A 13,255-nucleotide genomic window follows, 5' to 3' on the forward strand; every position below is an offset into this window, starting at 1 on the left:
GGGGCTAAATGATCCATACTGTGCACATACTAATTTTTCATTAAAATGGAAATATACATATACAAAATACCCACAAAAAATAACCTCAGACCCCAATTTGAGCTCAAGACACACAGATCTAGAAAAATGATAGATAGAGATAACTACGTTTTTCTTCAAAAAACAAAAACAAAACCAAAAAAACCCTTCTCCCAGTACTGTATGCATTATCTTAGAACCATCTGTTTCCATGGCTGCTCAGATAGCTATATGATTCCTATGGTGCCAGAAGTTGGAATTTTGATTCCAAAAATTTCCACAAATACCTCTTGCACATTTTTATTTATTAAAGGAGCTGCCACAAAGATCTGAACGTTGAGGCACTGTTGCGTCATGGTTCAGAGCCACGGCTGAGTCTCCATCGTGGCTTGGCATTCCCTAGCTCTGTGATCTTGGGTAAGTATTCAACTTTAAAAATCAGTTGTCTCATCTGTCAAAGAAGAATATTTATATCCTAGGAGGTTATTATGTTTTCATCTGTCCTGCAACCCATACCAGCACCTTGTCTGAAATTTTCCCTTTCCTACCTGTCATCTACGTGACTACCCGGAAATTGCCAAAGTGGTGAAATAAGGGTGAGTTTTTCCACTCTTCAGCCCACTCAAACACCTGCCCCAGGGTTTTCCCTTTTCCACCACTGCTGTATTGGGTAGGTCCGGTTTCCTATGCTCTGTTTTGGGGTACTCGTGTGTGTCCTGGGCTGATGACAAAGATAGTGTTCACGAGAGGCTTTGCGAAGTTACAGGCATAGATAGATGCTCATATATTGGGTAGTACATCGCTGAAGTAGAGGCAGCTGATAATGGCAGCCAGTCTCCGCCCAGTAGTGATGACAACCACTGACAGGGCTTTTCTGCAAGCACAAAGATAGTCTGTGATCTTGGCTTCCACTCTGCTTCCTGGAGCTGGCCACTTTATGATGATGGGCCATTTTTTCATGCTAACTTTTCCCTCTTGTCCCTAATTCCCCTGTGATCCTTCTGGTCTGGAGATTCTGTCTTCTTCTGAAGTCTTGGCTCCACCTTTCCCTCATCTCTCTCTCAGCCCAGGTAACCCTCAACCATCTCCCTTCCAAGTGTGGGAGTTGGAGTCATTTCCTTCCCTCTATTTTGGCTTTTTAATCTTTGTTACATAAACTCTTTGACCCACTTTCTTCAGGGACTTCCTGTTGAGTCTCAAGAAACTAGTTAGGAAGCATAAAAAACAAAACAAAACAAAATCCAACCAACCAAACTCCATTAAACCAAACCCATAAAGGAGTATACATGTATTTTTCTTATTTTACTTTCCTTGTAGAAAAATGCTAAAGCTTCTGGATTCCTCTGAGCAATTGGGAGAAGGATGAAAGTGCTTATATAAAAGGAAGTAAAATCAGAAAGATTGCCATTTCAAGATCTTATTACCTTAATATAACAGACATGACCTACTGAACACTGCTGGTCTGGTGTTGGGCATCTGAATAAACCTTGGCTAATAGTGTCTCTTCCTAGGAATATTAGATTTGCAACTCAGAAAGGATAGCCTTTCTTAGGTGTAAACATTTAAGATGTAAAACTTAAATGTTAGTAGTGCTCTTGTTTCCTGCCAGAGGAAATCCATCCACAGACCAAGAAAGAAGAGTGTGGGAGACTTGCAAAGAGAGCAGAGATGACAGACCCAGTGAGGAACTTGATAGCACTTCTTCCAGAACCTGGTGCCGGTGGTGCCAGAATTCTAACTACATTCCTATTTTATTGGGTTTTAGGAGTTGGGTTTCTGTCATTTGTGACCCAGCATCCTATTACAAATATCCATCTTGTGGGGTTTCTGTGCAATTTAGATACAGTAAGCTCTTTTGATTTCTTAGCATAATGTCTGGCCCTTTATAAGCCCACAGGATGTTGTTGTTATTGTTTAAGACAATTCACTTTTTGCCGTCTCACTTGTGGTATCAAGATTTCTTAATCACTACTCATGCTTGTCCAAGACAAAGTGATTTATTCATTTACCATCCATTCTATCCACGTTTAAGGAATCATTCCTGTTCTTTTTCACCATCACAAACCCTTAGGAACCACCACTTACTCAGGGCAGTGTCTGACCCATAGAAAGCAGGGAATGATTTGTTCAGCAAATGCATTTGAGATGTAACATAGGAATAATTGATTGATTTCTGTGCTTTAAGAACAAGCAAATTAAAATATCCCTCCTAACTGTTGCCACGCATATTGAAATCAACATTTTGTGTTCATGAAAAAAATTTGGTCATTTTCTTGACAATGTCTGATAAAACTTCTATTGAACAAGTGATACTTCGGTTTTGTATTAATTCAGAAAACTGACCTACTCCTGAAGGTTTGGAATTATTTAATTAAAATCCACACAACGTTACTGCGTTCTGAACTTATCTTGACCTAATGGAGGAAGATCAGCTTTACCTGGAGCAAAAGGTGCAGAATCTCACCATGTCACAAAGTTTGCCACATATCTTTTACTACACATTATGTATTTAAACTTCCTTGTTTGCAGATTTTAAGAGATATTTCAAAAATGGCCTCTGTTGTGCATTGGTTGTGTGATTTATGGTAAGGAGAGGATCATTTTCTAGGAAACCACATTAATATTAACCTTTACTGTTTGAGAGAAATGTTGACTTAACAAAAGTACTTCCCTAATAACTTACCTGGATTGACATTCCATTGTGATTCCACTTAGTACTATAGAAGCTACACATTATTTATCAGCAAGTTTTGTACCTTATTTTACTGCCGCAAAGTGGATATAAACATCTTTAAAGAGACAGACTTTGGCCTTTTTCCTTCCTTTAAAACCATTCTTCTCAACTGTTATTCTTTCCAATGAAGCTTTGTCTGTCTCTCTTTTAGAGAAGAGAATGTCAGGGTGTTACCTAATGAAAGCCTTCAAGAATAAATTATACACGTACAAGGAAAAGAAAAAACCTCTGTTCGATCTTATCTGAAGACAGATGGAGAAGATCCAGGGTTTAAATTACGGAATGAAAGAATAAAGACTGGCTTTAAAGCAGTGAAAGTTTGTTTTGTGATGTTTTTGTTTGCCACGGATGCTTTCAAGAAACTGCTGAAAGCTATGAGTCCACTCCCTAGAGAAATCTATGCATCAGTATACACAAAATTCATGACATTTCAGAGTTTACAAACATATTAAACCCTTCTATGAATTCTGTGTTAAAAGAACAAGTTCCAAGTAATAAAGATTGTTTAAAACTTAACTAAGTTGCTTTCCATGAAGACTGGTTCAAATGGGAAATATGGCCTTTGTTGTTTTACTTCTGCCCTAACTTAATATCTGTTCACTGGAATGCTGCCGTGCTGAAGACATCGCCTGCGCCGGGGGTCTTTGAGAGAGATGCTTTTGTGCACCTGTCTGAAACAGTACCTGCTACAATGGGACATGCATCATAATTTTGGGAGGAGAAGGAATTCATAAGGAGTTGACTATACAGCATTGGATGGGAAATTAAATTTAGGTTCATTAATCATAAAGAAGCCAATGCCCCAAAATGTTCTAAGTGTTATCTTCTAATATGATAAATAAAATTGGGATGAGTTATTATTTTACAGAAAATAATAAATGGAGAACACAAAAGTGGCCTGGGCAAATTTGTTGCTATTTTATGGCCAGAAGACTTCCGCTACTGGTAACGAGCTTGTACATGGTTTAGCAGAGTGTTAATCCACAGGGACATCTCATCCCTCTAACGATATGTATTTTTAAAAATATGAATGAACATCATGGCAAACAAAGGATAGTTGATGTTTTCCTTCACTAGTGTATGTTTAGAACAAAAGCACATGATATATATATGTATATATATACACACACACATATGTACATATATATATATATATATATATATATATATATATGTAATAATATAAATATCCATAGGTGCCTCTGGCATAGATACAAACAATAAATAGTTGCCTTTGGTGATACACACTAAAATTTTAGAAACACAATTACTTTATCATGAGATTATTAGATCCAATTTCCTCCACTTCTATTACCATCATTATAAAACACCATTATCTTTTGCACCATCATCTTCCAGTCAATGTTCTTATTTAAATAAACACATCCATCCAAAGGATTTTAACCTATTGTCTCCTACTTTAATTTGAAAAGCACAGAATACACGCCCTCTAGATTCTTGCCTGAGAATGCTACATGCAACTGTTTGCTTTTGGTTCTCAGATCAGAGAAGGCTGATATTTTCAGAGCACTTTGGAAGGATCTGAAGTCGATGTGTTCCTCTTGATCAATATTTTTCAGAATTTTTTGAGTGAGGCCCGGAGTAAAGATACATATGTATGACTTATTATACTGTATGTATACATAAAAACAAAAATTCCTGCAAAATATACTATGCTGACCATCTGTATCATTTAAATACATACTTAAAGTATAATCCACTTTAATATTTACTATATTCCATTCTTTCTATTTTATTTTAATCTGTTTCATGAAAAATGCTGTCCACCGAATTGATTTCACAACTACTGAAGAATGAAAACAGCTTAAAAAAATCCTACTAAAAGTCAGTTTCCCAAAATTTGGTGTGTAAAAAAAAATCTCAAGGAGCTCTTTCAAAATGCAGGTTATTAGGCCCACCTTCAGATATTCCGATTCACTAGTGCAGTCCAAAAATCGACAATATTTCAGAAGCTTCCAAGATCATTCTGATGCAGATTTTGAGATATAGGTTCTATCTAGCAATCCATGTCCGATTCTTGGATTAAGTTAGAGCAGCTGAAAATTATACACTGACCCTAGGCTCTGTTGGCTTACAACAGGGTTACTTTTACTGAGAAAGCTTCGGTGTCCCGTCCTCAGTTTTCACTGAAAGATGCAAGAAACAATTTACTATCACACTTTCATAGGCATATCATTGAGACAAAAGTCTTCACAGCATAGCAGGGTGGCCTATGTGAAGCCTCAAGGAAAATTATTTTCAGTACTACATACCTAGGAAGGCTTCTCTTCCCTTAAAGAGTTGCTATCCTCTCTTATCACAAGGGAATATCATATAACAATTTTGTGTCACAACAGCTAAGACTTTGTCCGAACTATTATATTCCTAGCACCTAGAACAACGGTTGGCTCCTAGTAGATACTAACAAAATAAATACTTGTTGAATTGAATTGAATCGAATGCTTCCTTTTCACTTTGGCTGCCAACAATATTGGAGACAAATTCGTACCTCAACTTTGACACCATGGAGATCTTACGACTTACGTATATGCGCACTCGCTCCTTTGTGAGTTTTGACAAAATCTATGCTGATTTGTGTGCTTCTGGGTTTTTATGTGGCCAAGTTATATATGTGATGGTGTCTATATAAACAAACATCACCAACAACTATTATGTGTATAGTACATAATATTTTGAAATCATCTTCATGTGTATAACTTTTTCTCCTCACAAGAAGTTGATATAAAAAAATTAGAGAGTTTTCATGATTTACCCAGTTCAGACTAATATTTTCTGCCTGTATGACTCCTATTCCTTGCATTATGCTGGGGTTGACAATTACAGACCATGGGCCATATCCTGTTTTTGTGTGGCCCGTGAGCCATACAAAACACTTTTAAAGGATTAAAAAGAATTCGAGGGAGACTAGTATTTTGTGATGTGTGAAAATTGTAAGAAACTTAAAACTTCGGTATTCATAACTGAAGTTTTATTGGAGAATGACCACACCCATTTGTTTACATATTGTCTATGGCTACTTCCAAGCTACAATTACAGAGGTGAGTAGTTGCTGCAGAGGCCAGAAACCCTATGTGTGGCCTGCAAAACCTAAAATGTTTACATCGGGAACTGTACAGAAAACTGGCCAACCCCTGCATTTTACCTCCTGCTTCAACCAACCTACTTCTTGTTGGGAAAATTCTGACTTGCGAAAGAGGAGTGGCAGGCATAGTGGTTATCCGTGAAGTAGAATATTTACCCGGATTTTAGATAAGCTGCATAAATAAATCTCTGCTCAAGTGTAAACTAATTCTGCTGGGTTTTTTTTAAAATTAAACTTAACTGTTCCTTGATATTTCTGTTCAATTTATTGTGCTTGCCAAAACTGAAGCAATTTCATATTTCTATTGCTATTAAGCCATCTTTCAAATAAATAGACATTCCTTTTAATCTTAGTGGGTCTATACTTTGGTATTTCCTCTGGGGATGGTGTAGTTTCTATAACTTGACCTAATGTGTAAAGATAATAATATTATGCTTTGAGCTAGAATTATGCCCAGTCTACCCTTCACATCAGGTCTGTGGAGAGTAAGGAGGCTTGGAGGGTCTGAATAGGGTTTATCTCACCTTGAAATGTAGGGTTTCTGTTTCTTGAGCCTTGCAGTGTAGTTTCAACCTCATCATAGGATGGAGGGAAAGAGGGGTAAATGGAGGAGTACAGACAGAGGGAGTAAGACTAAAGAAAAAGGTGGAGATGGTTAGAGGGAGTTGAACAAGTGATATCCAACTCGTCTTCATAAATTCCTGTGGAAGTCTGGAGCTCTGGCTTTTACAACTGGAAATAAACTGGGTCAAGCAGTAAGTGTTAACTCAAGGTCACGATCTGCACCGCTGCTCCTGAGCTCTTGGCTTCTACAGGCTATCCCTCTGCTGTGTGTGTCTGTCCTGAAATTCATAATCCTCTCAAGCCTTCAGGACGGGCTGAGGACTTGGATGAAATCATTACAAGAACAGCATAAGCCTGTGGCTATAGAGTATTTGTTTCCCTACAAATATTGTGGAAACTTAGCCTCCCAAGTCTGCTGCTGACAGAGAGCTGGAGACTGCAGTGTTTGTCTAATTATGCTCCAGACCTGTCTTCTGAATCATTTCCCCCTCTCCACTCTCCATTTCGTGTTAAAGCACATTACGACAATGCCTCCTGATGCAATCATCTGGAGTATTCTCAAGAAAAATTGCTCAGTGATCTGGGAAGAACTGCTATGGTACTGAACAAGATACTTAACCATGTGAAATCACAACCAAAATGGTTGCATCAGAACAGGAAGGTTAGCACCTGTCTACGTTTTTCCTGTGTATTTTCCTGTGCTCTGCCATAAAGGTTCATCTTGTTATTCTAGTCTGAAAAAGAAGGAATGGCGGTGGGGGGAGGCAGAATTTTTAAATTAGTTTTGGGTAATTTTGCCTTGAAAGAGTTTCCGGATCTAACATTATTCTGGAGGAGCCAGCCTGGGTGTGGTCGAGCTTCAGGGGCCTCATCCGCCCCACCCCTGACTGCCCTCTCATTCCCATTTGGGAGTCTGGCTGCCATATTTTACTGGTTCTCATCCTTTCATGCCAACATAATACTGTCACGAAATTGCTAAAAATGTGCCTCTTGTGGACAGTGTGCTGGGGGGCGGGGCGGGGAGAAACAATTCGCCCTGCCCTCCCCTCCTGCGAAGCATCTGCTCAGCACGCAGTCGAATCATCCCACTGTCTGAGCACCCTTGCCTGCGTGGTGGCCATGAACCTGTTGCCTCTGTTCCTTATGCCATGAGTGACTGTCAACAGGGAGACAGGGATGGTGGGAGGAAAAAGAAAAGATGGAAATGAACATTTATCAAGTATTTCCTAAGCTGTGTGCTTTGAGTGCATTTTTTACTTGATTTCGGAACAAGTTACAAATGTGATTAGCCCCTTGGAAATAGCCCTAGTGGATATTCTTCCTCTTCACACTTTATAGATGATACAAACTACTTCTCAGAGCGGTTAAGCACCTTGCCAAAACCACATGCGAGTGAGTGGGCAGCATGTTTGTCTAAATTCAGTGTCTGTTTCCACCAGACCGCACACACTCACAGATCCATGAGCGGCCAAGGAAAGGCACCTCCACCTTCTCTGAGAGCAATAGTAGTAAATACATTGCTGGGTTGCTGTCATAGATTATCCAGAACTTGTGTATAATCTCCTTTGTAGGGAAATGGTATTAGTGTTTCTATCTTTTTCTTGTTCTGTACGGATTTAGGGAGAGTCCAAGTTTTGTTTTGATTTGTTTTCAGTCATAAGTAAGTCCTGCCCTGTTACAGCACTATTTGTGCATTACATTGCCTATTTATTAGTATGCATCAACCATTCCAGAACTTTGTACGGTACAGACCTTGGTCCCTATGTATCTGGAATATGTGTCTTGAGTTTTCCAGATTGGCTTTTCTTACTTCTTCCCAGAGTTTCTGTTTATTGCTTCAGGTGCAAGCCTCAGAGCTTCTCCCCCAGTTCTATCTATTTCATCCTCCCGACAGACTGTCTATGGGGCCCAGGGCTTATGCTCCTTCCTAATACAAGGAATAAAGCATGAAAGCAAGAAAGGATAAAGGAAGGAAACGGTCTGTTCACTGGCAGAATAAAAAAGGAAGCACCGATTGTGGTAAGAAGGAACACATCTGTATTTCAGAGTAGCCTTTGAAGCTTAGACATGAAGGCTGGTTATTATGAACTCAGCGTGAGGTTACTTTCCTTCTATCATCTTACACAGAGATTTAGGTAACCCCTAATGGCCACCTCTTTTTTGGTGGTTGGCTTATTTCTCCTTTATCTGTGGTAATTAAATATGCCATTTGAGTAAATCCCTCAACTGAGCTTAAAAATTGATGACCAATAAAAGTGATCCAGCACCTGACTGATCACTAACCAGTAATCTCATTACTGTTCTGGATTAAATTATGTAATTAGTTCACATTACACATGGTTCAAAGCAATGGAGCCTAGAGCAATTTACATTCTCATGTGCTCTTTAAAGAATGGCCCCCCAATGTTTATAAACACATCAAACAAATTAAATAGTGGGATATCAAAAGGCCTTTCAGTCTTCATTCAACAATCCCTTGGGAGAAGTAGTATACCTTTTGTGACTGTCCTTTTTGGGATTACATAGACAATGGGCTTGTGTATCTTCGGCACATGCTTTCCAGGTGAAGTGTGCTTCTCTAGCCCACGTCATGTCATTTCTGCTGAAGTCACTTCTCTGCCTATTGTCACAGAATTCCACAGTGGTGTGTTTCCATGACGGACAACTTCATTTGATTGAATCAGTTTTAGCCAATACACTCAAACTTAGAAACATTTTTTCTTTTCGTTGTTGTTGTTGTTGTAGAAAATATGTATTGTGACTCTTGCAGGAATTTAAGGCTGGCGTTTTGATAACCGTGAACAGTGATGTGCTGCTATCAAGCAGCAGTTGCTTACTTATGGATGTTTGTTTTCTTGTGTGCCAGCCTCCTAACAATTTTAGATAAAATTTCTGCATAGGATATTAATCACGGCTCTTTAATATTTTCCAATGATCCCTCTATGCTGAGGGGTTTTTTTGTTTTGTTTTTGTTTTTTTTTTGACACTGGCTGAAAGACAATGTTTTATTACTTTTATGTACAGAAAATTCAACAGCGTCCACTCAGTCCAGTTTGGTGGCCAGTTCTTTAGCCTTTGCCTTTTCCAGCTTGGCAATGCGAGCCACAGACTTTGGACCCAGGACGTTGCCTCCCCAGTGGCGGCGGATCTCATCGTATCTGTCATTGTAATTGGTCCCGATGGCTTCCACCAGCTTTGCCAGAGCTCCTTTGTCTTCCGAGTTGACCTGTGTGAAGGTAACAGTGGTGCAGTTCTTCCTGAGGACAGACGCCCCAGCCGGGCCTTCCCCTTGATAATGCAGTAGGGAACCCCCATCTTACAACACAGGGCAGGCAGGAAAACCACCAGCTCAATGGGATCCACATCATGTGCAATCACTACCAGCTGAGCCTTCTTGTTTTCCACCAAGGTGGTGACAGTGTTAACCCCAGCTCGAAGGACAGGTGGCCTTTAGTGGGGACATCCCCTTTGCCCGCAGCTTTCTTCTTGGCCCGGGCCAACAATCTCTGCTTCTTCTCCTGCTTTGTCTCTGGTCTGTACTTGTGGGCCAGCTTAAGCAGCTGAGTAGCTGTCTGGCGGTCCAAGGCCTGGGTGAACTGGTTAATTGCGGGAGGCACTTTCAGACGTTTATAGAGAATAGCTCTTTGCCGTTGCAGCCAGATGTAGTGGGGCCATTTGACAAAGAGGGAGAGGTCCCTTTTGGGCTGGATGTCCTGTCCGATGCCAAAATTCTTGGGCCTCTTCTCGAACAGGGGATTGACCACCTTCTTGGCCTCCTTCTTCTTCATGACAGCAGGGGCCGGGGCCACCTTCTTCCCCTTCACCTTCTTCCCTTTCGGCATCTTGGGTTGCTGGAGGAGAGAGCTCTATGCTGAGTTTTAACTGTGGGTTATGGGAGAAAGAATTGAAATAATTTTTTCCCCTTAGAGAGTGTCTTGCCTTTCATTCATTCTGGCTGAGCTCATAGCCCTCACCATGTCGGCCTCCCCTGTTTTCTTATCTTTTCCAGGTCTCTCTCCTTCCTGTGGGAGTAACAATGGCCGATCCACAAGCACAATTGGTTTGTATCGATCAAAGGAAAAGTAAAGAGGAAAGCGGAGTGTTCTGGGAACTCTCCGTGATCCAGAAAAAGTAACGAGGCATTAAATCAATACAGAAAACAACTTGATGTAATTCATCCTCACTCTTTATTCCACAATCTGAGATACTTTCCACAGTCTGTGAACATTTCCAGGTTTTATCAGTGTTTAGTATAATGTCAAGTCATGCTTCTCTCTATGGCAACATGAGAAAAGAATGCTCCTTCTAAACCTGAAGGATAGAAAAGTCTGCCACAGTAGAGATGTATTATTTATATAGCAATATGTGGAAATGTTTCATTTCTGATAAGTTGTAGTCCCAGATAAGAGAAGTTTTGTATCATTAAACTCCAAAACCTTAGAAAATATATCAGTGTCATATAGAGAGAATTCTAGAAATAACTTTACATTTTTTCAATGACTCAGAGTATCATTATGAATATTAAATCTCTGTACTTTTCTAAAAATAGTTCTCTCTTGATGGATTGGTAAGTAGATCCTATACTAGTAAAGGGTAAAAAAAAAAAAAAGGCTATTTTCTGATAACATACTGAATTAGTTTGCTAGGACTACCATAAAAAAATACCATAGGTTGAGTGGCTTAAACAACAGAAATTTATTTATTTGCACCATCTGGGGCCTGGAAGTCTAAGATCAAGGTGTTGGCAGGTCTTGGTTTCTTCTAAAGCCTCTTTTCTTGGTTTGCAGATGGCCACCTTCTCCCTCTGTCCTCACCTTATGGACCCTAGACTGGATTATGGCTCAGACTATGACCTCACTTTTACTTAATCTTCTCTTTAAAGGCCCTATCTCCAAATATGGTCACATTCCGAGGTTCTGGGAGTAGAGAGGCTTCAACATATGAATTTTGGAGGGACATTTATCTTTTTACACATACCTACTGTTGAATTCTGACAACTACATTTGTAATTTTGATTCAACTGAGGAAAAGTTGTGAATAACTGAGATGTTAGGAAGAGTTGAAGAGAAAAAATGCCAAATCACACTTTCTTTTAAGAAAATATTTTTCAGAGTTATTATCTTAGTCTGGTCTTCCCCCAAAATCTGAGCCTGAAACAAGGCAGTTTATTTGGGAAATGATCCGGGGGAACAGGAGTGAGCGACTGGGACTAGTAGGGAGGGAGAGAAAGCTGACAGAGGAGTATGTTCCTGAATCTGCATCACCTTGGGCCACTGGGGCTCAGTCTTGCGGGGACCCTCTGAAAAGCCATGTAGAACGAATGTTCCTCAGAATCTTCTCTTGGGAGGACAAAAGAGAGGAAGAATTACCTACTCACTTCTAATCCCCATTGATTAAGACTTGTCTGTTAATTCCTCACTTCCAAATTGGGCACACATGGGTGTGCCATGCTGCGAAGTCAGAGAGTACCAGAGAATGTGGTGCAGCTGAGGTGAGGGGTTGGCGGGGCTCACCTGTGTGACACTCATGGCCTCCTCAATGGCTGGAGTAACAGGTGGGTAGAGAGCCTATGAAGTAGGCACAGGAAATATCCAAACCCTTGACGACCATCACCTCCCCCCACTACCAGCCAGTATCCTTGTTATTATCAGGATAACTGTCAACATCGTAATATATAGGGACACCTATTGACAAAGACGCTTGAAATCCTTTATCTGCGATTTTGCTTTCAGCAGTTTCAGTTGCTGATGTCTGGAAGCAGGTGATCCTCCTTCTGACGAATCATCAGAAGGCCAGTGGTAGCCTAAATCTAAGTCATGGGGCCTCCTAGGCGTTTTATCTTCTCACCTCATCACAAGAAGAAAGGTGAGTAAAGTACAATAAGATATTTTGAGAGAGAGAGAAAGAGCAAGAGAGAGAGCTCATTTATATAATTATTATTATTTTGTTTTATTCTTTTTTTAGAGAGAGAGAGAGCATGAGCAGGGAGGGGCAGAGAGGGAGCGAGAGAGAGAATCCCAAGCAGGCTGCACACTCAGTGCGGGGCCTGACATGAGACTCAATCCCATGACCCTGAGATCATGACCTGAGCGCAAATAGAGAGTCAGATGCTTAACCGACTGAGCCACCCAGGTGCCCCCTCATATAACTTTTACTACAGTATACAGACGGTCCCTGGCTTACGATGGTTTGACTTATGATATTTTGACTTTAGGATGGTGCTAAAGTGATATGCATTCAGTAGAAACCCTGCTCTGAATTTTGAATTTGGGTCTCTTCCCCGGGCCAGCTGAGCGGCATGACCCTCTCCCATGGAATTGGGAGCAGTAGCTGCAGGGGGCCCCCGCCATCATGGGTGTAAACAACCCACACACTTACAAGCATTCCCTACCCACACAGCCATTCTGTTTTGCACTTTCAGTCCGGTATTCACTAAATCACATGAGCTATTCAACACTTTATTATAAAATAGGCTTTGTGTTAGGTGATTTTACCCAGCTCTAGGCTAATGTAAGTGTTCTGGGCACATTTAAGGTTGGTAAACTAAGCTATGATGTTTGGTAGGTTAGGTGTAGGAAAAGCACTTTTGACTTACGATATTTTCAGCTTATAATGGCTCTGTCAGGACGTAACCATATCATAAGTTGAGGAAGATCTGTATTGTTATAATTGTTTTATTTTATTATTAGATCTTGTTAATCTCTCACTGTGCCTAATTTATAAATTAAACTTTATCATAGGTATGTATGTATAAGAAAAAACAGTATATATAGGGCTGGCTACTATCTGTGGTTTCGGGCATCCACTGGGGACCTTGGAACGTATCCCTTGCCGAA

The 13,255-nt window shown here is 40.2% G+C and overlaps 1 pseudogene; it reads right to left on the bottom strand.

Annotated features, from left to right (window-relative positions):
• Positions 1-9,462: 9,462 nt before the first annotated feature.
• On the bottom strand, positions 9,463-10,267 carry LOC116629305 (annotated as a pseudogene).
• Positions 10,268-13,255: the final 2,988 nt, after the last annotated feature.

This window comes from Phoca vitulina, unplaced genomic scaffold (assembly GCF_004348235.1).
Source record: "Phoca vitulina isolate PV1807 unplaced genomic scaffold, GSC_HSeal_1.0 scaffold3, whole genome shotgun sequence".
NCBI lineage: Eukaryota > Metazoa > Chordata > Mammalia > Carnivora > Phocidae > Phoca > Phoca vitulina.